We start from the raw sequence: 27837 nt of genomic DNA on the forward strand, positions 1-27837 counted from the left end.
ATACGTGCGCGACTCACCGTATACCTGGAAAAAGAACGTGAAAAAGACGCACGTGTGCGTGTTGGCAACACCCCTGCCAAAGAAGAATTGTATGCTGTCTGAGGAAACAGGACAAAAGAAGAAGTGAACGCTGTTTGAGGAAACAGGCCAAAATAAGAATTGAACGCTGTTAGAGGTAACAGGGAGTATGAACTTGAACCGTTGTGAAGTAATCGCGTGTGAACCGACTAGAAGTACAAAATTCACCCACTCGCTCTCCACGAAAAGCACGTACATGAAAATGGCGTCCTACACGTACCTTTTCAACCAGCCCACAAGTACAACGTCAATTACGTGTACGCGCTAAGGCCCTTTCCTCCAATTAGACGAGCTGACACTCGGACGTGCAGTTTTTGCACGTGTACAATGAACATGCACCTGTGTTGAGGGAAATGCCCTTGCGCGTCACGTAACAGACGCGCTTACGCGCTAAGGGCCTTTGGTCCAATGAATTAGCGTACATGCTGTGTCTTCACGTGCTGATTCACTATGCACCCGTCACGAGGGAAACACCCGCACACGTTACGTCACAGACGCGCTTACGCGCTAAGGGCCTTTCCTCGAATTACATGCTGATGTGCAATTTTTTCACGTGCCAAATCACTCCGTATCAAGCTGGCCACGCGACAACACACGGAAGACCATGCTCCTGCCCAGAAGGCCGAATTACTGCCCCCAAGAGCCCCGAGCACGCTCCAACCTGCCACCTGCTGCTGCCTGCCTGCTGCCCACGTGCCTGCTATTTGCTGCCTGCATGTCAGCCAGGGTTGCAGTTGCTGTGACCTCCCCTGCTGGAACCGAAGACTCCCGACTGGGATACCATCGCTCCACAGCCCAGCCCCGGGACCCAGTTGCCCACCCACACCTGCCTCTGGGGTTGCCATGTCGGGCACAACACCATCTGGCACCACTGGCAACCCCCAGCCAGAGAGGCAGAGGGCCACCAGCTTCAGTGCCAGGGACGTGGGTGCCCTGGTGGAGCAAGTCCTGGGGCAGTATGATGCCCTCTTTGGAAGTTAGCGCGCCGACAATGAAGGACGGATCAGGATCTGGATGGACATCGTGACTGCCATCAACGAGGAGGGGGTGGCAGTCCGCGACATCAAACATGTCCGGAAGCGCTGGGAGGACTTCAGGTCCAGGACCCTCGACAAGGCCCAGCGCCTCTTGAAGGCAGTGGATACCAAGGGGCGCTGGGGCCAGCGGTCAGACCACCAAATGAGGGTCCTGGAACGCATATGCCCAGCGCTCCACGTCCAGGTCCTTGAGAGGCAGACCCGTCTGGAGTCGAGCAGTAAGTGTACATGCATACTGATTGGACATTGTGCGTGTTGTGGTGTGCCAGTAGTATGCAGGTTATACATGTGTTTTTGTAGGGCCATGTATGGATGTGAATGTACAGGGGCGTGAGGCTGACACATGTGAGTCCTCTCATGTGTGAGACACATGGATGGTGTATGTGTTGGTAAGCATGCAGGCCAAATGCAGGTGTGGGAGCACAGAAGTTTGCATTGCTGTGTATGTACGTTGGCATGGTTGCGGTGTCACCCATGGATGGTGGTTCCAGCTGCATGTATCTGCACTGTGTGCATTTGTGTGTATTTGACAAGTGTGCAACTGTGATGCAACATGGATGCATGTGGCACTGACATGTAGAAGGCTGAATTCCAGAAGTGACATGGATGGCGATCTCATCACTGTGACAGTTGGTGGACATGTACACATGCATGTAAGTGTGTTGGTGTGTGTGCATGTGTTGTGCACTCCCCGTGTTTCATGTGACATCAGGCTCACCTTCGGATGCTGATGCTGTTGTATGTGTATGGATGGTGCTGCCTGGTGCAATATTGCTGTGGAATTGCTCATGTGTGTGAGTAGAAATGACATGTGTGTTAGGGAGTGTGATGTCATGTCTGAAGTTTGACACTGCCACTCATGTACAACTGTCATGTGTGTATCAGTCCATTGTTCAGTGCCCTGATGCCTGTGTTCTATCTCTCCCTGTCTGCAACGTCATCTGATGAAGGGGGCGGAGAGGGTGCTGTGGAGCAAAGCAGCAGGGATCGCACCACCAGCTGGAGACGCAAGGGCCGGCTCCCCTCCCAGATTGTCATCTCTTCGGGGAGTGAGGTGTCTGGTGCCGCGTCCCAGGCCGCGGCTGCCGAGGGTAGGTCCAAGAGGCGGAGGTCGGAGATGGACTCCTTGGCAGCAGAAGGTGCAGCTGAGACCCCACAGGGTCCGACGGAGGAAGATGGCATGGAGTCATCCAGGTTGGTGGGGGGTTTGGTGGAGGAGGAGGCCGTGGAAGGGACACACACGGGGTCTGGAGGTTGGGATTCCACTGGTGCTAGTGGTGCATTGCAGGGGCAGGGACAGGAGGCAGCACAGGCCGCCGCGGAGGTGCCTGTGTGTAATCCTGTCCCTGATCCTGTGACTGCATCATCCGGCACCAGCAGGGATGCCTACGTCCAGACTCGTTTTCAGGGAGGGGATGGGTGCACAACAACTGGCCTTCCTCTCCCTGCGGACGTGGCTATCCGGGACCGGGTTGAGCCTGTCCTGGCTGGAATAGCGTTGCGTCAACGGGGCATGCGAGGTGACCTTTAGGGTTTTCGTGAAGACACTGCACGTCATCTCGGATGCCTCCTTGACCGTGTTGACCTACTGGGACGGGTCACCAGTGCTGGATTCCTCTGTGTGCTGGACCTTCTTGCGACCCTCTGCTCACCTGAACCCCCTATGCGCCAGTCGTCCTCCATGCCATCTTCCCACCCATGTATCACCTGGGTACCCTGTGGAGCTGCCTCTGACCCAGCAGCCAGGCTGGTGGAGGACACATCCCTGCCACAGTCGGGAATCGGACGTCCAGTAGGGGTGGCCACCATGACAACTGCACTCCAGCCGGAGGAGGACATGCAGGCAGCAAGAGCCAGGGCGCAGGCACAGGCACAGCAGCAGCAGCAACATGGTGGGAGCAATGATGGCTCGGGGCCTTGAACATCGGAGGGGCAGGCATCGGCCAGAGGGCAGGAGAACCCAGGATTACAAGTGTCTTCCGTGTGGCCGCGGTTGGGCCACGCCATAGATGCGGAGCGGCAGCGGGCGGAAGAGGCACAGCTCACAATGGTCAGGGTGGAGAACTCCATGTGGAGGGCACTGAGGCGGGCCGAGTGCCTCGAGGCAATTCGCAGGGAGTTGGAGGTCAACATGTCATCGTCACATCTGGCATTCGGCCTTCTACATGTCAGTGCCACATGCATCCATGTTGCATCGTAGTTGCACACTTGTCAAATACACACGCATGCACACAGTGCAGATACATGCAGCTGGAACCACCATCCATGGGTGACACCACAACCATGCCAACGTACATACACAGCAATGCAAATTTGTGTGCTCCCACACCTGCATTTGGCCTGCATGCTTACCAACACTTACACTATCCATTTGTCTCACACATGAGAGGACTCACATGTGTCAGCCTCACGCCCCTGTACATACACATCCATACATGGCCCTACAAAAACACATGTATAACCTGCACACTACTGACACACCACAACACTCGCAGCATCCAATCAGTATGCATGTACACTTACTGCTCGACTCCAGACGGGTCTGCCTCTCAAGGACCTGGACGTGGAGCGCTGGGTGTATGTGTTACAGGACCCTCATTTGGTGGTCTGACAGCTGGCCCCGGCACCCCTTGGCATCCGCTGCCTTCAAGAGGCGCTGGGCCTTGTCGAGGGTCCTGGACCTGAAGTCCTCCCAGCACTTCCGGACATGTTTGATGTCGCGGACTGCCACCCCCTCCTCGTTGATGGCAGTCACGATGGCCATCCAGCTCCTGGTCCGTCCTTCATTGTCGGCGCGCAAACTTCCAAAGAGGGCATCATACTGCCCAAGGACTTGCTCCACCAGGACACCAACTTCCCTGGCACTGAAGCTGGTGGCCCTCTGCCTCTCTGGCTGGGGGTTGCCAGTGGTGCCAGATAGTGTTGTGCCCAACATGGCAACCCCAGAGGCAGGTGTGGGTGGGCAACTGGGTCCTGGGGCTGGGCTGTGGAGCGATGGTATCCCATTCGGGAGTCTTCGGTTCCAGCAGGGGTGGTCACAGCAACTGCACCCCTGGCTGACGTGCAGGCAGCAAATAGCAGGGCACGTGGGCAGCAGGCAGGCAGGCAGCAGCAGATGGCAGGTGGGAGCGTGCTCGGGGCTCTTGGGGGCAGTAATTCAGCCTTCTGGGAAGGAGCGTGGTCTTCCGTGTGTTGTCGCATGGCCAGCTTGATACGGAGTGATTTGGCACTTGAAAAAATTGCACGTCAGCGTGTAATTCGAGGAAACGCTCTTAGCGCGTAAGCGCGTCTGTGACGTTACGTGCACGGGTGTTTCCCTCGTGACGGGTACATAGTGAATCAGCACATGAAGACACAGCACGTACGCGTATTCATTGGACCAAAGGCCCTAAGCGCGTCTGTGACGTGACGCGCAAGGGCGTTTCCCTCAACACGGGTGCATGTTCATTGTACACGTGCAAAAACTACACGTCCGAGTGTCAGCTTGTGTAATTGGAGGAAAGGGCCTTAGAGCGTACACGCGTAAGTGATGTTGTACGTGTGGGCCGGTTGAAAAGATACGTGTAGGACGCCATTTTCTTGTATGTGCTTTTCGTGTAGAGTGAGTGGGTGAATTTTGTACTTCTAGTCGGTTCACACGCGATTACTTCACAACGGTTCAAGTTCGTATTCCCTGTTACCTCTAACAGCATTCAATCCTTATTTTGGCCTGTTTCCTCAAACAGCATTCACTTCTTCTTTTGTCCTGTTTCTCAGACAGCATACAGTTCTTCATTTGGCGGGGGTGTTGCTAATGCGCACACGCGCGTCTTTTTCACATTCTTTTTCCAGGCATACGGTGAGTCGCGCACGTATTCACCAACTGTGCTCGCCCCGTGTGTCGCGTACCCCTTCAGAGGTCATTGTCAGCTGTGTGTATTACGCGTACGCTTATTTTTGTGTTTCTGGTAGCCACAGCGTAGTGCGGGTTCATTTTTCCACGCACGTGGTCTACGAGGGGTTGCGTGCATGTTCATTTTTGTTTTCGGGGAGCCTGTGCGTTGCGTGACCTGTCATCTTCCCCCAGGGTTCACAGACAGCCTTGCTAGAGCACTAGGGTACGAATTCCATCTAGTACCCTACCCCTTTCACCCCCAATTGTCCAGGACAATAGTTTACTGCTACTCCCATACGCACAACAACATCAGTGCCATGGTTGGGCGGAGATCAAGCGGTAAGGGAGGCAAAGGTGGCTGACCTCCAAAAGGTGGGTGTGGTGGGCGCGGTAGGGGACGTGGCCAGGATTTGCAGGGTGCCCCTAGACCCCCGTGTGTGGAGGACTCATCAGGGACACCCATGCCCCCCCCATGGTTGTGGGAAACGTAGCTGACACCATCCCGGCTCAGCCCTTGTTGGACCAGCCCATTTTGGCACCTGAACCAGCACAGGATGACTCCCAGGCTGACTTCCAGGTCAGCAAGTCTAAGTCACGTGTGGCGGTGCAAGTTGCTGTCACCAGGCCACGTGGATCTGGGGCAGCAATGTCATCAGCTGCCTCAAGTAGGCAAGGTGGGGAGTCTGCAGGGGCAGCTGCAGCTCTATCCACCCCAGCTCTGAGTCTCCCAGCCGGGACAGTGTCGGTCCAGGTCCTTCAAACCGACGTTGGCCCTGCCAACATCACCCTGCAGCCAATGCCTGCACCAAGACCTGTAGTCATTGTGCATTCATACACTCCTAGTACCCAATCCACCGGCACTTGTGCCCCTACTGACCAGAGTGGCGTAAGCCACTCAGGATCTACACCAACTTTGAAAAAGAAGAAGGGTGCTCTGGCACTACAGGCTGAGACCCCAGACACGGCTACACACTCCGGCACATCAAGGAAGCCTAGCTTTAATGACGCCGAACTTGATGCACTTGTGGCCTATGTGTCAGCACATAGCCACGAAATGGTGGTGACTGCAGGGTTCAAGACCACACCTGGTCAACGTAAGGCACACTGGCAGACCATCGCGGACATCATTGGTGCCCTTGGATTTGTGAGGCGCACGGCTGATGATTGCTACAAGCGGTGGAATGACCTGAAACGCAGAGCAAAGAACAAGCTGGCCTCAAATCATGCCTCTACTCTGGTGACTGACGGTGGGTCTCCACCAGAGGACAACCAACTCACTGAGCATGAGTCTGTTGCTGGAACCTTCGTCACAGAGGAACAGATCCAAGGCGTGGGAGACCTACCAGATTACGACGCATTGTCGGTGAGTGCCCATGCCTGTGTGTGTAATCCATGTGTATGTTGTTTGGGTGATGGGTTCTGATTGAGTGCCAGGTGAGGGTGTGTACTCCTGAGTGGTATGGGTCACCCATGTGCTTCCTCCCAAACATTCACCGGCCTTGAATTTGGGTATGACAGTATCCCTTCTGCCCACAGTAGCCAATTAGCGCAACATTACTGCAGTTGCCCTTGAACTGTCATCTTTCAACAACATTGTTCATATTTTTTCAGGGTTCATTCAGCCTGATTGTTTCAATTCTCCCATTTTTGCAACACATTTATCCGCCCTAATGCCGCCACATATGTGACATGCTTCTGTCATTGATTACACCCCACATTGGCCCACATTTGTTACCTTGTTATGTGAATGATTAGACCATTCAGGCTGATTGAGGTTTGGCCTGCTCATATTAATATTTGGGGCATGTTTGAATTTGGTACATGATAGTTGTTTCCTGTCATGTTGAAGTGACCAACCATTGATGTGTACATCTGCCTGCCATCCCTGTATTATTGTACACTGGATGTGTTGCAGTGTGTGGCACATGCGTATTTTGTCAAACTATGTAGCATTTTTCATCTCATCATGTCCATCTCACATGGTTGGGTGACAGTACTCATTCACTTATATTTGGCTGTACTTGTCAAATGTACCATGGCTATGCTACATGCCATCTGTGTGCTGGCATGTGTCATGTATGTGTATTGGACATGCCACTCACAGGCTAATGTGTGATGCCAGTGATACCCAGCATGCAGCAAATGTGTTGCTTTTCCATCTTGGTGTCCTCAGTGCCTGCTTTTTGCCTCCCGTTCCAACTCATTGACAGTGCATGCATGCCAGGGTTATAGTCCTGTGGGACATGTGTAAATCATGTACTGGATCTCTGGCTTGTCAGGCCTATGTGTGTGCTATGGTGCTCATGCCTGTTTCCATTTTTTGTCTTTCATGTTTTTGCAGGTGATGACGCACTTGATGCTGTTGAGGTTGAGGAGATGGTGCAGACCCAGGAGGAATCTCAGGCACGACCGGGCACCAGTGAGGGACGGTGTGTGCTGGTGGGTGAAAACCCAATCTTACTGCAGACCAAACTGTCCAGGGGTGTCTCTGGGTGCACCTCCCCAGACCACTATTCAGGTGCTGAATCGGATGATGAGACTTATGTGCAGTCGCAGGTGAGTGTTTCTGGCAGGGATTCTGTTCTGTCCAACCTCAGTGTTGGTAAGTCCGCCTTTGGCAGTTACAGATGCAGGGTCACACTTCACAACATCTGATCCTGTTCCTGGCCCAGCAGATCAGAGGGGGAATGCAGTCCTGCAGCCTCAGGCAGTGCCAGATCGCCTTGCCCCGAACAGGTGTGGTGCCCGCCGACGCGGTGGCGGTACGCCACCAGGCAATACTGTATGGGAAAACTCCATTTACAGTATAGCAGTCCAAAAGGGAGCATCGGTTGAAATGATGGCTCAGGCAATGGAGAGAGTGGCCACTTCCATTCTCCCCCCTGAAAGGCAGATGGAGCAACAACAGCAGGCAACAGACTCCATTTGCCAATCACACAGGGAAGACATGTTGGCGTCCAACAGGGACCGACGGGCGGCACTGGAGACTCTGCGCAAAGCCATATCTATAGAGTCACAGGGCCACAGGGAAGCCCTTAGGGTAGAACTCCATAACCTCAGGGAGACTCTGGGAGAACTTGAGGCTTCCCGAAATTTAAGGTCAGAACAGCAGCTGGAGCAGCTCACACGTCCGCTCTCAGCTGAGCTGAAGGCAACTCGGGAGGAGATCCGGGCATCACGGGAGGCCATGCGTGCAGAAATGCAGGCAGCCCGTCAGGTGCTGCATGGGGATCTCCGTACTATCATCCTCCAGAACGAGACCTTCCACACCCGCATGCTTGCTGCCATGGAGGACCATACCAGGGCTTTGCGTGGGCTGCCTCCCATAGCACCACCACCTCCTGATGCAGCAGCAGAGGGTGATGAGAGCGACAGCAGCACTCCTCCCACACTAGCGTAGCCGTGCAGGCCTTGAGCCCATGGAGGTATTTTTTTTTCTCACGACATTCACGCAGGTAGCTGTTGGTGTGCACCCTGTCCTCAAACCTCCTGGGTGCCCCCCCTGACCCCCACATGGCCATTTTTGCTTTTTTTTTTTTTTTTTTTTACAGTGTGTTGCCTTATGTGGCTCCCGTGGGCATCCACTGTGTATTTCGGCTGTGCACATGCAGGCTTGTCCTGTGTTTGGGTTAGATGCTTGGGTTCCTCACACACACACCCTCCTGCTATGGGCTGTGTTGTATCTTACCTCGGGTGGTGTGGTGAGGTTCTGAATTGGCGTCATCATGTGGGTGCTCAGAGGCTAGGCATTGTCCCCTTGGGTGGTGATGATGGGTATCATTAGTGGGGTTGTGACATTACTCAGCATCTGACATGCATGCATGTGCAGCGGCATTTATACTCACCAAGCAGCCATGTATCACCATGCCGCCCAGCTTCTAGGTCCCGGTTTAGGGTTGACATTCTGTAGATGAAACTGTCATGGGTGGACCCTGGATAGTTGGCATATACTGAGGTGATGATTCCCTTGGCATCACATACTACCTGCACGTTGATGGAATGCCAGTGCTTCCGGTTTCTATAGATGTGCTCAGTTGCCCTGGGAGGACGAAGAGCCACATGGGTGCAATCAATGGCACCTAGCACTTTGGGGAAGTGTGCCACCCCGTATAAATCCTGGACGGCAGCTTGCCTTTCTGCAGGTGTTCTGGGCAGGTATATGTGCCTGCGGATCGATGGGCATGCAGTCATGGTGGCCAACACCTGGTGCAGGCAGCGTGACTGCGTGGCCTCTGACACCCCCCCCCACTATGGCACTTGTCCGCTGAAATGAACCAGTGGCCAAGAAGTGCAGTACATTGAGCACCTTTTCCAAGGGGCTCAGTGCTTGGGAGCACAGGGTGGGTGATGTGAGGTCATCCTCCCATTCACTCACCAGGTTGAGTATTATGTGAGGTGGAAACCTTTACCTCCCATACACCTGGTCATCAGGCATCCCAAAAAGGCTGGTCCTGGGTGTAAAAATTCTGGCCCTGACTATCCTCCTCCTCCTACGGTGTCCCACGGCCACTGCTGCGAGGAACGGTATATTCACCGTAGCGTCTGAGCTTGTTTGTTGTTTGCATGCACTTTTATGCTGCGTGGGCACGTGTACGCCTGCTTCCTGCTGGCGTACGTGTTTCTGGATTAGCGCGTCTTTTGTGCACACGCATTTGCCCTGTTCGATTCCATGAATACATGTTGTAGGCGCGCGTGTGGGCGTTCCGCGGATTTGCCTCCTGTACTTCCCCCGTAATGCCCACAATTTCACGCGTTGTTCCCCATTCCGCGTGTTACGCCCCGTGTTACGCCTACTTTTGTTGTGTGCGGCGCGCTATGTGCGCTTTCGCTGTGCACGTAGCGCATGCCGTTTGATCGCTGTTTGATGACGTGTGCGCTCGCGTGCGCCATGCAGAATTTTAGCGCACATCCCAGAATTTACACGCGCACGGACTTCCATGAATCGATGTGCGTGGATTTCGCATGCCTGCTTTGCGATTTTCACACTTGCGCTGTGATTCGCACGCTTTCGCACGCCTGTGTGGAGATTTTCAGCGCACATTTATTCCATGAATCGGCCTGTATATGTTCTACTACATTTGGGAAAAACTCTAAATGCCTCTCATAATTAACGATTGCGGGGGGCATTTACAAATGGGTCCTTATAGCATCTGGCCGCTTTACCTGGTGTAAAAATCAGGCAGAATATATAGGAATCCATAGGATTAACACCAACTTGAAAATACATGCTGGTGGTAAACTATGTGTTGTTTTGAGACAGTGCAGGGAAGCTCAAAAGCCACTAATGTTCAGTGCCTCCAACCCACCTCAAAACAAAATGGAAATCCCACAGATCTTGAAAGAAGGTTCTAAAACAGTTCCAACACATAGACAAGTGTCACATACATTTCTTTGAAGATCCCAGAGACTGGCAAAATGTGCCCCCTGCATTTTAGAGAGAAAGGGATATTTTGAATGCCAGGGATGTTCCAGCGAGGTGGCTTTTTTTCTCCTTTTTTCACATTTGGATTTACAGTCATGCCATGGATTGGGTGTGGGTGGGATGGATACGGCAGACAATAGTCAGTTTGTGTGTGAGATATTCAGTTTTTCTTTTTTTTGAAACTTTATTTATTGGCTGACATAAAAATTACATATTGCTGAATGGCAAACAATACATTGCATGGTATTTCTTTAAACAACTTGTTATACATACAGACATTAATTTCATCGACTTTTCTATACCCAGGGGCTGGACCCTAGGGTAGTATTACTCCAATATTACTGAGGGCTGGCTGCGCGAGTCCAGTAATCTACGGAGGGTAACCCATATATCCCTTGGGGGGTTGGTTGGTGCGCAAAGACCTATGTATCCCACTTCACAGTCTTGTGTCTCAATCAAGTCTCGAAGCCACATTTGAATCGTGGTGGCAGATTTTGCTTTCCAGCACCGAAGGATATTGCGTTTGGCCATGACCGTTGCAACAGAAAAGAGTCTTCGAGCCTCAGTCTGGGCTTTGCCTATATCCCCCAGGAGGTATTTCAGTGGGGTGACTGGGATTCGGGCACACAGGATATCGCTGATACAGGCGGCTACATCTTCCCAGAACCGTCTAGTGGGGGGGCATTCCCAGTACATATGGATAGAGTTGGCTTCCGGAGCCTGGCATTTAGGGCAAACAGATTGTTTGGACTTGTTGAACTTGGCGACTTTCCCAGGGGTAACATGTAAGTGATTCAGTAATTTATATTGGATCAGCCTGAGTTTGGTATTTAATGATATATTTTTGGTGTATTAGCAGTACCTAACCCACTGGTTGTCATCAATTGCCAATCCCAGGTCTCTCTCCCATTTAGACTTCATGGTATTTTGGGAGGGGGAATGGGACTATATAGTGCGATAAATCTTGGAGATATTGCCGTTGAATCCATCTTGGTTTAGTACATCTAACATAAATTGATGGGGAGGCGGTACTACCGGGAACGACGACCATTTATGTTTTATGGCTGATTTTAGGCAATGATATTGAAGAGCTATTGTAAGCCCCTGCCCTGCTATGTCTTTGACCTCTGACAATGTCACGAATTCCCCATTTGGGAACAAGTCCCCCAATTTCATGACTTTATCGGGATCCCACTTCCTTTGCATTGAAGTGTCATGCGCGGGTGTAATGTCCGGGTGGTGCCATAAAGGGGTATGTTCCCAGTAAGGATGTGCGCACCCCACTCTTCGGAAAATCGCAGATCAAGCATGTGTGGTGCAGGTAACCAGGCTCACGTCTCTCTGACTACCGTGTTTTTCCTTGAATATGCAAGAGCGTATCTCTGCCGGTGCTACTGCTTGTTTTTCCACCTGCATGTGGCGATATGATTCAGTATCATGAAACCAATATTTGACGTAGTGAGTCTGTGCAGCATAATAATAGAGGGTGATGTCTGGCGCTGCCAACCCTCCACTCTCCATACTTTCGCTTAGTTTGGACCAGCTCTGTCTAACCGTTCCGCACCCCTATACAAAGCCTAAGGCTATTCTTTGCAGTTTATCAAAGAAGGGTTTGCCCGGCCAGATAGGTATGTTACAAAATAAATACAATAGCTTTGGGACCACCATCATTTTCAGAAGGGCAATGCGGCAATACAATGAAATGGGCAGTTTATTCCAGAGGGTTAATTTAGTTTCTAGTTGTGTCAGGTAGGGTGCATAGTTGGCATTGTACAGTGCATCCCTCTCAGTGGATATGATTATACCCAGATATCGTATGGAGTTAGGCGACCGGCAGAACTTTGCCATGGCTTTTGATCTGGTAACCTTTGGTGTCAGTGGATTTATTTCTGATTTGGCCTGTTTAATTTTGTAGCCTGAGAATTCAGCAAATTCAATGACTTATTTATTTATTTATTTATTTATTTATTAGTATGCATCATGGCGCTGTTACATAGAGGCTTGCTGGTTACATAGGGATGCAAACTTAGTTACAGGTGGTTACATAGGCAAACCTTTCTTGGTTACAGGACGTTACAAGGCATACATGTTTGGTTACAAGAGCGACAACAGTGTAGAAGGACATGGGGAGATTGGAATTTGCAAGATACGACAGAGAGAGGGAGACATAGCAAGCAAGGTTACTTAAAGAGTGTGGTTTTCAAGGTTTTGCGGAAGGCTAAGCAAGACGTTTCAGATCTTAGAGAGTGTGGTAGTGCGTTCCAGAGTCTAGGGGTTATGAAGGGGAATCTGATGCCTCTGGCGTTCAATCTTTTGATGGGAGAGATGCAGAGTTGGTTGGCATGGTGTTTTCTAATTGGGTATGTGGATGTGACTCTGGTGATGGTTTCTGATAGGTAGTGTGGAGCGGAGAGACTGAGGCATTTGGGTGTGAGGGTAAGGATCTTGAAGTCGACTCTTTCTTTGACGCGAAGCCAGTGGGCGGCTTGTCATGCCTGCGTGACGTGGGCTTTTTTGGGGATGCTAAGGGCTGCTCGAAGTGCATTGTTTTGTACTATTTGTAGCTTGTTGATGTTTTGTGCTGAGGTGCCTGCAAGGAGAGCATTACAGTAATCCAGTTTTGCTCCGATCGTGGCTCGGGCAATGGAAAGGCAGTTTTGGCTGGTTAGAAAGGGTTTTATGGCATTAATGAGTTTGGAGGTGTGAGCAGCAGCAGAGGAGATGGCGCTGACGTGGCGAGTCATCGAGAGAGTGGAGTCTATGTATACTCATAGGGTTTTTACAGAGGACGAGACGGGTATGATGGTGTTGTCAATGTTAAAGTTTTCGTATTTTTCGTTGAGTTTGGGCAAGATTTCCTTGGGGCATATAAGGATTAACTCTGTTTTGTCCCCATTAAAGCATAGACCATTAGTTGCCATCCAGGTTTGGATAGTAGTGTAGATTTGAAGGAGGGCTGCCTTGTCTTGGTCGTAGGCGCCAGAGAGGGGAAGGAGGACCTGAGTATCGTTGGCATAGTTTGTGTAGGATATGCAGAGCGAATCCAGTTTGTCGAAGAGGGGCTTCGTGAATAGGTTGTATATGGTAGGGGCATTGCAGGATCCTTGGGGAACCTCACAGTGAATGGTGGTGGGGTCTGCATTGGCCTGATCAGAGTATACTTTCAAGGCTCTGCTCTCCAAGATGGAGGTTATCCAAGAGGTGGCATGATTAGAGAATTGGGCTGCGTTCGCTGGATGGGAAGTGAGGATGTTGTGATCAACCAGGTTGAACGCAGCAGAGAGGTCTAGGAGTAGTAGGAGGGCTGGTTTGCTCCTGCCCATTATCAACGTTATTTGGTTTTTTAGGCCAAGGAGGGCAGTTTATGTGCCATGATCTTTGCGGAAGCCTGATTGTGTCTTGCCTAGGATGGCATTGGACTCGAGGTAATGTTGGATCTGTGTGTGGGCAGCTTTATCAAGAATTTTAAGAAAGAAGGGGACTGTGGTTATGGGCCGATAGTTGTTTGGGCATGTAAGCTCTAGAGATATTTTTTATGAGTGGACGGACCCATGCTTCCTTAAGGCTTTGTGGTACGGTCCCTGTGGCGAAGGATGCATTGAAAAATGCTGTGATGACGGGGGATAGGGCATCAGCGCACTCTATGATGATGATAGGTGGGCAGATGTCCCCTTTACATGTTGATGGTTTGATGTGTTGGATGAGGTCAGCGACTTCAGATTTAGTGACGTTCTGAAGGAGAAGAGAGGATTGGAAGTGGGGAGGGGTGTAGGAATGGGTATCGGCGTACTGTCAGGTTTGGGTAGAGCATCTCGATGTGATTGAATGATGTCCTGCATGACCGGTGGTAGGTTAGTATTTGGATTAAGTATATATAAGAGAGTGTCATCCGCACAGAGCGAGACCGTCTGGAGGGAACAGCCTATTGGAATGCCCCGGTTTGAATGTTTGTGGCGTAGGAGTGCGGCCATCCCCTCTATCGTGAGTGTGAAAATGAAGGGGGATAGTGGGCACCCCTGACGTGTGCCTCACTGTAAAGTAAAAGCTGGAGATAGAGTGTGGTTAGTACGGATTCTAGTACTAGGGTTTTTGTACAACACCCGGATAAAGCTTTGAAAGTATTGGCTGAACCCTATGCGGCGCAGTATTGCATACATGTAGCGCCAAGACAGAGTCAAATGCTTTTTCAGCGTGAGTGTTACTGCAGCCACCTCTGAATGTGGGTCTAATTGTGATATAGTCGCAAAGAGTCTTCTCAGGTTTAAGGATGTGGATCTAGTAGGTACGAACCCTGATTGGTCTGGGTGTATCAGCTTGTTCTTATGGGGAAGCAGTCTGTTTGCTATGACCTTGGCATACATTTCGGTGTCTGTATGATTTAGGGTTTTGAGGAGGCTTATGTGGCTTAAGCAGGACAGTTATCGTAGCTACACTCGGGGACTCCGGGAGCATGCCAGTCTTTAGGGCTTCTTCTCAAAGTGTTAATAGCACGTAGGTCAGTTCATCTACATAGCACTTGTAAAAATCGGCTGGGAGGCCATCCAGCCCAGGGGCCTTGCCAGCCATCAGGTCTTTAATGGCTTAGATGATTTCCTCCGGGGTGAACTGGGTTTTCCAGCATGGGTGCATCTGTATGCTCTAGTCTAGGCAGGGGGATAGCTGACAAGTATTGCTCAAGTTCATGGGCTGAACCTTGGTCGGTGTTCTTATATAGGTCTGAGAAGAAGTGCAGAAAGATTTTATTAATCTTATCGGCTTTCGTGTAGACCTCTCTGTCAGTGCCGTTGATGGAGGTGATTGGTATAAACCCCTGTTCTGTTTTAATTAATTAGATTTGCCAGCGGCTTTCTGGCTTTGTTGCCTTCTCCATACCGCCTGGCTCTGGCCGGCTGCCTAATGGATTTTATTTCCTTTTCGGCCAAGGCTCTAAACCTGACCAGATGCTCTTGCAATGCCTTGACAGTCTCCTTGCTGGGTGCCTGTGCTTGTTCTAGCACCCAAAGATCGCCTTCCAGTTGGTTTAGGTCTGTCCTGATGGATTTCAGTATGCCCCCCACTTTAGAGAGGAGGTGCCCCGTGGTCCATACTCTAAATGCTTCCCAAAGCGTGGCGGTTGAGGAAACCGACCCTACATTTATGCTGAAAAATTCCCTGATCTCGGTTCTCAGAGGCTCTATGCTCATCTCACCCCTTTGGAGGGACGGCGGCATACGCCACGAGCGATGTATCTTTTCTGTGGTCTCCAGGTCCATTTATAGTAAAAGTGGCGAATGGTCAGATATGGTCTGTGGAAGGATGCAGCAATCGCTCACTCGTGGAATCAGTCCCGGGGAGAGTAGCAAAAATTCTACTGTGAGCTCATAGAGTGCACTGATGAATAGAAGTTAAATTCTTTCAGCGCCGGGTGCAATTCCAAACATCAACCAGCAGGATATCAGATATGCTGTTTATTATAGCCCTAGCAGCCCTGGATTGGGATCTTGGGGTTCCAGCCGATCTATCCATATCAGGATGTAGAATAATGTTAAAGTCCCCTCCCCAGATGATCTCTGCATTCCCACATGGCGCCACCATTGTCATGACTTGTAAATAGAATTCCGGGGAGTCAGTGTTAGGGCCATATGTGTTCACCAGGATAACATCATGATTGTGCAACGTTCCCCATAATATTACGTATCTTCCCTCTACGTCAACACTTGACTTAGTAAGCTGCAAGCCAGTGCAGCGATGAATGATGGTGCAAACACCTCTGGCCTGTGTAGAGTACCCAGTTCCGATTCTCAGAGGTCCCCATTCTCTAGCCAATGTGTCCACTACTCTTGTTGTTGCATGTGTCTCTTGCAAGAATACTATGTCGACTTTGTGCCGCCTGGCATGTGCAAGTATTTTCCTGGCTTTTATAGGGTTCACCAGGGCCCGCACATTCCATGACAGGAGTTTCATATTACACTTTGGGGCTGATAAGACTATAATATACTACGTATTTTCTTAATATTGCCCATATTGCCATTGCTGTACCCACCATGCATGTTTTCTGTGTCAGCTTTTTAACTTTACTAATGTCCCCATACCCCCACCCTCCCTCACAATCCCTCCAACTGGATAGTGTATTCCCCAAACTTAGCTAAACAGTCTGATTCAGAGGGTGGCTATGTGCTGCCACAACTTACAACCTCAGGGTTTGCCACATGCGTGTGCAACGTAACTTTGGTTTGCAGTGAGTTTGGGTGTGCCGGCGCTCCGATACCATGATTAGGCTCACCTTGAGGGTAAGCACTTGGGGTTTCACGTTGCTTTGTCATCCATTGCTCTGGGGTTCAGGGATGTGTCACTCGATATAGGACATTGCTTCCCCGGGTGATTCAAAAAAGTGTGCTCGTCCTGCATGCTGAAGTCGTAATTTGGCAGAAAACAGCATCGCATACGGGATTTTCCTTTCGCCTAGTGCTTTCTTCACCTGCTCGAATGAGCGCCTGGCAGTTTGGACCCCGTTGGAGAACTCTGGGTAGATGTGTATCCGATTGAAATCGTGGGTCAGGGCACCTTTCTCCCGTGACAGGTGTAGGATTAAATCACGGTCCCTGTAATTACGAGCCAGGCTATTATCGTGCGTGGAGGGGCTCTGGGTTTGGGTGGCGGGGCCAGGGATCTATAAGCTCTTTCTATCAAAAAGTACTGTGAAAATGGGCCTCCGGGAACAGCGACTGCAGGGGTTCCTACATGTATTTCTCCATGGGCACATTTATGGTTTTCTCGGCCACTCCGACTACCCTAACATGATTGTGTCGGGATCTGGATTCAAGAACCTTGCACTTCTCCCGGATAGATTTGAGGTTCTTCTGGATCTCTTCGATTGCTTTCCCATGTGTGGTCGATGTGTCCTTTAGGGTGCTCACTCTTTTCTCTGTCTCCGAAACCCTGGCATTCATTTTTTGCATGTCCGCTTTGATTGAGACAATGGTACTACCTATTCCATCAAGCTTAGATTTGACTGCAGTGAACCCGGCATGCAGGGTATTCATATGAGGATCCATGTTTTGCATCGCTTCTGGCTGGGGGCTAGTATCAGCTGCTTGGGTGGAACCCTGTGGTGCGTCTGTGCCGTGTGCGCTGGTAAAGGCATCCATGGGTCCTTTTTTGCTCTTGTTACCCCTGGCTTCTCTTGACATGACCCAGTCGGGTAGACAATGGACCGATGGGGGTTAGTTACTATTCTAGTGCAGTTGTCTGAACCGGGTCATACGGTATGCCTGATGAGGACGTTTCTGACTGATGATGCGCTGAGTTGGAGCAGGTTCAGTCCGTGCTTCATGCACTCCCAAAGCCTTGTATTGTTGTATAGTTGTTGCCAAGCAAGCAGACTAAGTCCAATTAGGGTGTGCCCCCTCATGGGGGTCTGCACCCCTCAGTGCGGCCGACCCTAACCACTCTGGATAAGGGTTGCTAGGAGTGTTTCTCAACGCCCAAGTAACTCTCACGTGTAGACCGGCTGGGTTCCTTGTGTTCAGGGTCCACTCCCGCTGGGTCTATTGGCTAGAATGGCGACCCGAGGGCTCGGCCTGGGCCGTTGGATTCGTGTCGTGCCCCCTTCACTTTGCGGCCCGGGATGCTTGCGACCCGCTCCCTGGGCTCCTCCAAACGCTGGTATGGTACCGCTGCTTCACTATTAAGTTACGGCACATGGATGTGCTCCTGTGGGGGGCAGCCCGGATTCCCCTCTTGTATTATGGTGTTCAAGGATAGCCTCTGGGCCGGGTCAACCCAGGGATAGATGCGCTGTGTATGCAGCACTGCAGGACGGTGCTGGGGAGGGCTGCATGCTTGGCGGCCCCCGGGCAGGTGTATTGGGCACCTGGGGTGTCTGGGAGCCTTGTCTCAGGCAGCCGCGGGGGGACCAGCGATGCTCCCAAGGCACGTACCTTCTCTGTCGCAGCTCCCCCTCTCACTCCTGACCCAGCACACAGCCACCGATGGGAGAAAGCAGGGCAAGCGCCAAGGAGCGGGCACGTTATGGCTAGCCGCTCGTGCTCTTGACCCGCTACTACTCGGCCTCGCCCCACCAGCCTTCACTGTGTCAAAAGCTAGTCCGGCGGTATGCCTCCTGATGTTACGCTTGGTATGGGCACCTGACTAGCGGCGGGAGCCCGCAGTCACAGCTCTACAGCCGCACTCCCTCAGCCACCAGAACCACAATTCACAGGGTCGCCTACACCAGCACCCACTGTCATGGATGTCTGGCTCCACCAGGTCTCCGGTCCGCCCTACTTAGGTGAGTCGCAGCACCTATCTCAGCACCGTCATTTTGGCACGCAGCACACAGGATGGCCAACGGCTGGCTTCAGCAGTACCGCTCGATATGGGCTTGTTACTGAGCGGATTCCCCTCAAGTTTCTTCTGATGATGCCCAGATGAGTACTATATGCACAGCTTGAACTCATTGCACCGGACCTCATGCCAAACCGCAGGATTTTAAATACAGTTTCTTAGCAGTCACAGAGCTTCCAGATCAGGCGGCCATCTTTGTTGGCGCACCACAGCACCCCATATTCAGGCTTTGTTATTGTTGACCACTTTATTGATGATAAGAGTAAATATTTATGTGAGAAGTGTAGGGGGCCGGATTTGCTCTCCAAGGGTTGTACAGATTTGTATGAATTTTGGTTTCTCCTATAATCAATCAGGTGATTTCATGAAATACCATCTTCAAGGAGGACTGGGAGTTATTTGACATCCAGAAGTGAAGTCCACATCCCTCATTGACATGGGAACAAACACAGAGATGGATCGTAGTGTTTTTCTCAAGAAGAAGAAATGTGGAGGGCATTTTTCTGTTTCTGTTCCTTTAGCTAAGCCATGACATTTTTACTTCCCAGAGCTCACTCATTGCATCAATTTATTGGGTTCCAGCATTGACATCTACCTCACTTTTGTCAGACCAAGAGCACAAGAAGTTTGAAACAGCCTGTGACTAGAATAGTCACTTACATGCTGTGTGTGACTGTGTGTTTTTTGATCTGATGCAAATGATGTGGGAGTCAATAATTTGGTGTAATTTGTGAGCTTTGGGATGGAAAACCCACCTGGGCTTAACTGATTTGCCTAGTTTCAAATAGACACAGATATCGAAGGTTATACTACCAAGGGTACATTTGTCAACCAATACATGTCATTGGTTACCAACAAAACGTTCTATGTTGTCAGCATAATCGTGGGTGGAGTTGTCATGCTTAGAAAGCAGAATCCTTGGCAGTTCCATGCATACATTTGAAATCATTGGAGAGAGGATGGATTCTAGGGGGATGTTCGAGGTCAAAGGAAGGATAGATTATCTGGAGGCCTCCAGCTGGATGAATACTGTCTGAATGAATGAAAAGAGATGAATAATTGTAATACAAAATGGCTTAAATAAACATATCATAAAACCAACAAGTGCACTATAACTGAAAATATGTTTCTTATTGTAAAACTATGCCCCAAGCGTACTTATGATATTTGTTGTGTTGACTCTTAGAAAAACAGAGTTGGACCCATTAATATCCTTTTTTTCTGTCGAAATTGTGCATTCCATGTGTAACAACAGATGTAATGTCCTGTGCAGAGGCAGCCAGGATGTGAGCCATTTGCACTTTTGGGGAATCTCTGATTTACAAAGGAATGTGTTAACATATGCACACCCATTTTCATACCTAGCCCCTGCTTGGCTGGACTAGGCATCCAAGTGGTCAAGAAAGGTCCCAATTTTTACGAGGGATTCATGTTGTACACACCATATTGATGGCGGGGGGATGGCAGAAAACTGGGGCAGTGTTGCAAAACCATACGAATCAAATGGAGTTAATTATGGATGGTGTATGTTACTTTTAGTGTTACATTCGTTTAGAATGTATACATATCAGATCTCCACGCATGTAGAAAGACACAATATTAAAACTGCAAATGCAAAACAAACACAATGGGCTGCTTTGCTCCTGTGTTAGCTGTTGCACATGAGTTCTAAGTAGCAGGGACATTCTTGATGGAAAGAAGAATTAGTTAGCTAGTAAGAAGGTTAGTGTACGAAAAGGACAAGGTTTACAGTTCGCAAGGGAAAAGATGTTATCGTGCCCTTTGGATTAAAATCTTTAAAGGGGGTTAGTCATTTGTTTGGTGGTAATAAACTTAAGGCTCGAGACCAGGATCCAACAGTTAAGTGTTTTTCAAGGTCATCAGAGACTGTATATGGCTGCATAAATTAGATGGTCTTTTGGAGGAGCCAGGAGTCTTGAGAATTGAGATCACGTTTAGTAGTTCAAATAATATGCAGACCTTCCTTTATTTGCTAAAATATGTCAGCGGACCATGTGCAATCACACTTAAAGTTAAAGGCCTTAGACCAGTTATTGCTAGCAATGAATTTTGTTTTCAATACCAATGTTTAACCATGCACTGACATCTTGACCTACTACGGACAAAACCCAAGAAGAGGAGTGTTTCAAATACGATCTGAAGATGATAATCAAGCTAAGACTGGCCAATGAAAATGGAATGTCTATAGTAAGGGTTCCTGGTAAACCTTGGTCGTCCAGGTACAGTATTGGCAAAACAAAAAAAAACTTTAAGGCTATTATGTCACACTCCCATTTTCTCGTTATTCAAACCAGTATCATATAATTATTAGTTTCTAGTAAAAACATCTGTGTTTATTTTGTACCAGAATAACACAAATTTTTCATACCAAAACAAATCATTTATACACATTCATGAGCAAAACTGTGTGCACAACACCTATCTGTAACAGGCACAATTTCCGGACACTGGTATTTTCCAGTGTACTTTTACGCTTTCTTTTTTTCTTTATGTTAGACCTGCCCAAGTTTAAGCAGTGTTGGTGGTAACTGTATATCAAAAGGTCGACACTGTGTGTTTTGGCTGTCTCTTCACCCAGCTGCAGAGTCACGATTTAGCGGCCTTCATCAGGACAAAATATCATCTCTAGTGTACAGTTGGTGGTTTTTGTTTTTTGTTTTTGTTTTTTTTCCAATGAAAATGAAAGAATTGGGAAAAGATGGGATTTATTTGAAGCGGTTTTGTACAATAATTTTTGGGGGTGGATTGTAATAAAGTATCTGGGAGTGTTTTCAATTGTTGCAAAAAGTACATGCGCTTCCAACTGATGTCGTATTGTTGAGACCTGGGTTTGTTTGGTCCTGCAACACAATCTAACCGCTCCCCGGATATTTGTACAATATTTTGCTTTATGTACAACCGTGTACTCGCTTATTAAGTGGTGGGCCTTGTTTGGGTTAAGGTGATGAAAGACCCACCCCACATTTGGTGAGCCAGGTAGGAGCCCAGGCATTCTGAGACATTCGTGGTGTTCTGTGCACACTTCTCATCTACAGCACCTCACAACAGGGACCAGTCTTCCGTGCAGGGTGAAAACGATTTGACGAAGCACCTCATTGGCAAACCTCAGGTTCACGTGAGTACATGTATATTTTTTACCTAGTTGGTTATTTTAGAGGTGTGAGGGAGTACCTTAACCTACATGCCCAGTGTGAAGCTTGTCCTGATACCATTTGGTTTGATTGTCTGGTTGGCTGGAGTCCTCACCTGATGGTGTGGTGGTATCTTAGGGTAAATCCAACCATAGATACCTTTCTGAAGTAGGCCTTCACATGCTTTTGTATTTGCCATGCAGGCAGAGCCCCTCACCTCAATTCTCTTGGTTAATCGAAGTAGTAAAGGGGAAGCTTCTTGGATTCAAGAAAAGACAGGTTTGTCTTAGAGAAAATCATGCTAGTAATGAAGAGAGCGAGAGCAGCGGTGCTGTATTGGAAAGCATTAAGCCCCTCCTATGCTAGAATGGTGGGGATATCTTGGAAATATTCTCCGGCAATTGTTTTTGATAAGATGATGTCTTGTGTGTCTGAGTGAGAAGTAGAATTGGAGTAAATAGTGAAGTGAGGTAATTGTGGTATAGGCGAGTACTGTGAATGAGTGGAAAGTGCGTCTAATGAATTGGGTAAGGGTAAAAATTGAGCTCTTGGGTGAAAATGTTTTCTTGCCGCAGGTTCAGCTCGGTATCAGATTTTTGTGAAACCATTTTTTGATAACTTGGGTTGGAGTATGGAGACTCTGTTGAATCATTTCTGCCATGTGTTGCCCGGCTAGAAGGCAAATATTTTAAAATATCATGGGGAATGTTTACAGCAGAGTAAGGGGAAAATTATACATTCTTGACCTATTGAGGGATCCTATGATATGGGGATATTGGTAAACCTGCATACCCTTTTAACTACAAAGCACAAGGGCTTGAAGTTAGAAAATTGGTTAAACATCCTGAAATTATGGAGGATCTATGAAAAAAGCAGAAAGGGCCATAATGTTGAAATTGTGGGGGGAGGGCCAAAAAAGGAGGGTGCAGGAATTTCTTCTGCTTCTCCCCCATATGGGTGCTATGCTATATCGCCTGCAAAGGGGTACACAGACCCTGAGTTTGTACCACCATGTCCCCAGCAACTACTGCAGTGGGTGCAAAAAGGACACAGGTAACGCCTTGATCAGTTACAATTTCTAAGAACTGGGATTTTGAGGAAAGTTGAAGGGTAACTCCTTCAATGGTTCAGGCTGCATAGAGGTTGAAAACAGAGAGCCGGACGGGGATAACTCCCCCAACTGCTAGGTTAGCAGATAGATTAACAGTGGAGGAGCAAGAAAGAGTGAGGCCGATATAATAGCAGAGGAAGGATTGAAAATGAGAGAGAAAGAATGGGTTAGGCATCTTTGTGGGAGGAGAGAGGATAGGCTGCAAAGAGTGGTAGATGCACAGGAATGGGAAACGTTGAAGGAAGCACTATGGCTAGCGGAGGAAGAGGTAATGCTGTTATGGCAGCAGAGAGATGAAGAGCCAGAGGAAGTGAGAAGACAAGTAAGGGATGTAGAAGGAGGAAGGTGGAGACAATGTCAGTTATCAGAACTGTTGAGGTGGACATGGAGAACAGGGATGCTACTATGGGTACAGAGGCTGAGCAGGGAAGACGGGAGATGGCACCTTATGGAAGTGCTGATTATGCTTCAGTGCCTGTAGAAGGGTTAGGGGATGTAGTAGCTGAAGTAGACGATGAAGAAGGAGAGGAATGGAATGTCGACCAGAGAGAGCAGGGTGTTGGCACCCTACTCCCTGCTCAAGTAACAGTGATAGAAAGCACACCCTGGAGCCATAGGACATGACAGGGTATTCACATGGCTGTAGTAAGTGGTAGGGAAGAGATGGGGGAAGCCCTAGTAAAATTAGGTATAACTCAGTTTCCTTTGGTTCAGAAGGGTCTGGGAAGGGCGTATTATGTCCTGTGGTCACACATGGACCAGAAATAACTTGATGAAGACACTCCCTTTGCTCACTGCAGGGGCGAGGAAGTGGATTTATGCAATGGAGTAGCATACTGCTGGTGTCATGTTGGCCATAGGGGACCTGAAAAGCTTATTCCCGGCCCTAATGGGGGAGTGGTGAGATGAGCTTTGGAAGAGATTGTGGTGTCTGCGATCCGGGAGTTCAATCGGATACAAATACCAATGATGTAGCAGCTTTTAATAATCTTAGGTCACAGGATAGAGGGCCTTGCAGATTATGTATCTCCATACGCCTGATATCAATTTGATTTTAGCTGAGACGATGACAATGGATGATGATCCTACCGCACACAACCAGTTAATTCAGGAAATGTGGAGGGCAGAAACAGGAGAAGCATGGGGCAAGAATGTGGCGATTTCTTACCACATGTGAGAAGGTTTAAGATAAAGTAGTAGGGATGGAGGTCAAGAGTTGGCCAGAAATTCAAGCACACATTGTGCATTTTTGCAAGAGATGACAAGAAAAAGAGAGGGAGAATGTAGAGCAGGCACAAAAAGCAGAGGCTAAGCTTGTCATAAGAAATTGGCAAAGATTTGTTTAGAAGGGGCAGTAATTACAAATTCTATGGAGGGACAGCATTGGCAACCAGGACAACAGGGACACATTGAACTGGAGGTGACGCAGGATTGGGTGGACAAGACAATGATAGGGTTTCTAAGGAGCAGAGAAGGATTTGCACTGGGTCATGTGGCGGGGTCGGAGAAAGCGGTCCCTGGTTTAATGGGACAACAGGAAATAATTATGGAGGATTTTATGGGATTCAGTGTTGGTCGTGTGGAAGGTTGGGGCACGTGTCACAGCAAGGTGTGAATGGCCACAGTACTTTAACATGGCAGCTCAACAGATGCAGGCCCCAACCCTACCATATGCCCCAGGCTATGTGCATTTGCAGCAGACATGGGTTGAGCAGAACCCAGCGACTGGGGCTGCACAGACCTTCAGGATCCCACCGACCATGCCAGTACAAGCATCAGTGCAGACATGGGACAAGAATCCTTTGCCGCAAGGAACAGTTGCACACTACACTGGAGTGAGCATTTTCTGGGGGGAAATCCTTTTTCGCTCCCAGGTACTAATATGCACCAGGAGTAGGTCAGTCTACAGGGATGTCTGATGTGTCCAGTTCTGTCCATTACCACCGATCCGGAGGAGGAACCCAAAATAGGTGTGCATGTATGTGACCAAACGTTTTCATTCGTGGTTGACACAGGGACTACCAAGTCTTGTATTAAGGAAGGTGAGTTCCCCTTGTCAGGCAAAACAATGGACACACAGGGATTCTCTGGGGCTGTCTTGTCGGTTCCTTATACTGAAGATGTTTGTATCTAGGTGGGTAATCAAAATGTATCAGCCCCTTTTTTGTACTGTACGGCTATCCCAGCACATGCTTTGGGAAGGGACATCCTGAGCAAGTTGCGGATGTCGATTGTCTTCACAGAGGAAGGTATTGTATGATCGACCCCAGGGTTGTATCCGCTAAGGAAAGCAGCATGTTTCAGACCTATCATAGTGACAGTGTGATTAGGGAGTTCCCATGCATACAGCATTGTTTGTCTATGGAGTGATGGTCTTGCTTAGTTGGGTCCCTGGGATCAGAAATCAGTCCTGGTGAGTACTGTTTGAGGTTTATTTTGACCTGATGTGGCTCAGGAAGTAATGCCAGGCACCATTGTTACAATTCTCTTAGAGGCTGTTGGTATTAAGAAGAACAGGGTGGTTCTCTCAGGCACAGATGAGGAAGCTGGAGAGTGGCGCACAGTTCTGTGCATCAATCTGACCTTATCGCTAAGGGACGTGTCCGGTGAGCAATTGTTCAGAGACACTGAAGAAACAGGAGAGATGGTCTTTGAAATTGGGGTGCCTTGCTAGATAGCGATAGAGCAAAGGGAAGTACACAGACCATGCTCATCATTAAGAATGCACCATCATTTTGGAAGGAAGATGGAAGATTTGGGGAAAGTGCGGTCCATTTGTGGACGAGCAATCCACATGGTGTGGGGCTGCAAAAAAGTGTTGGAGCAGCGAGGATAAAATTTAAACCCGGTGCAATATTACCACGGGTTAAGGATCACCCTATGTCCATTGAAGCAGAGGGATTCATGAGCCCATAATGGCATTGTAAAGCAAACCTCTGTATCCCCATGCAATACGCCCATCTATCCTGTGAAGACGGTGAAGGGGTCCAGTTGGAGGATGGTCCAGGATTTGCGCCCCCTCAATAATATTGTTGAGGCAGAATTTCCATTGGTACCGAATCCTGCCATCATTCTCTGTAACATCCCTATTGGGTCGAACCCACTTCACGGTAATTGATTTAAAAAATGCTTTTTTCTCTGTTCCCTTACAACCCAATTCTCAGTACCTCACAGCTTTTATGTATCATGGTCAGAGATTGGAACACACCAGGTTGCCCCAGGGGTACTGCGAATCTCTGAGTCTTTTTAACATGGTGCTTTTCAATGGATTTGGTGAATTTACATGTGTCCAGTACCGTAATTCAGTACGTGGACAATTTATCAATATTCAGCACTTCAGAGGAGCAAGGTTGAGGAGACTTATAACGCCTGCTCGCGTAGAAGGGGTACAAAGCAGACAAAGTGAAATTGCAATACTGTCAGACAGAGGTAATTTACTTGGGGCAAGAAATATCACCCGGAGGAAGGAAGGTAATGCCAGTTCAAAATATGCCACAGCCAGTCACAGTGAAACAAATGCAGCAGTTTTTAGGGCTCTGTAACTATTGTAGATCATGGATTTTTGATTGCTCTAGTTATGTGAGTCCCTTATTACAAGGTCTAAAGGAAGCACAGAAGGTGAAAAAGTCTGAAAGGGTGGTGTGAGAAATCGGGGATTTGCTTTCGGGAACTCAAGGCTACAATCAGCAATGCTCCAGTCCTGGCGACCCCAAATTACAAGAAGCCATTCTTTCTGTTTTCCTATTCAAACGGCAGGTGAAGACAGTGGTCCTGACCCAGCAAACATTGCTAGGCCACAAGCCTTTGGCGGATTACTGTGGACTCCTAGACCCAGTGATGCAGGAACAGTTCTCTTGTGAAGAAGCTCTGGTGGCCGCAGCTTTTGCAATTCAAAAGTCTTCAACCATTGCGGTTCTAGGAAAATCTAACTCACAATGATGACTCAGAGAGTGTCAGGGTATGAGGTCATCTTATCAAATTCATCAATTCGTCCCGTTCAATTTCACCTAGTAAATCCTGCTACATTTGTAGCAGAGCCGGTGCAGCATAAGGATATTGTTCACGATTGTACCATGTATGCGGGAGAAGAGGAAGAGAGGGTAAATGTGAAGGAGAATGCCCTGGAGGGGGGTGAGGTGATTTTTGTTTATGGGTCTTCAACCAGCATCCAAGAGACGGGTGACAGGCATATGGGTGCAGCTGTCCTGGGTCTTGTGGATGGAGGTACTGGGTCAGACTGAAGAGAATGTTGCCTTCTCATTACTCTGCACAAGCAGTAGAACCGGTGGCACTTACAGAGGTGCTAGAAATCTGCAAGGGGAAGGCAGTCACTGTTTATTCTGCATACGTCACCTCCACCATCCATTCTGGGTTATCAAGATGGCAGAGAAGAGGATTTAGGAGGTCTGACGGGTCCCCTGTCCATTATGCTACGCTGCTGTCTCAGCTGATTGAAGCGTTAACCTTTCCAGCAGAGATAGGTCTAGTGAAGTGCGCTGCCCATACTAACCGCATAAATTCAGTAGCTATCGGAAATGATGCCGCAGAAAAGGCGGCCAAGGAAACTGCGTATTTTCCATTCAGAGATTCCCATAAAATTTGACCCATGTCCCAACAGGTACAGTTACCAGTCCAGTATACTGCAGTCCCGGTGCTCCAGATAATAGAAATACAAGGGAAAGCTCCTAGAGAAGAACAGGTGCTCTTGGAAAAGAGAGGATGTGCTCTCTCAGCCAAAGATTTGCTTTGGAGACAGGAAGTGACAGGGAAGGTAGTAATGAATGTAGAGCTTCTTCTTTTGGTCCTCGAGCAACTACATTACCTGTCACATACTTTTT

This window comes from Ambystoma mexicanum, chromosome 7p (genome assembly GCF_040938575.1).
Source record: "Ambystoma mexicanum isolate Mex_15411 chromosome 7p, UKY_AmexF1_1, whole genome shotgun sequence".
NCBI classification, from domain to species: domain Eukaryota; kingdom Metazoa; phylum Chordata; class Amphibia; order Caudata; family Ambystomatidae; genus Ambystoma; species Ambystoma mexicanum.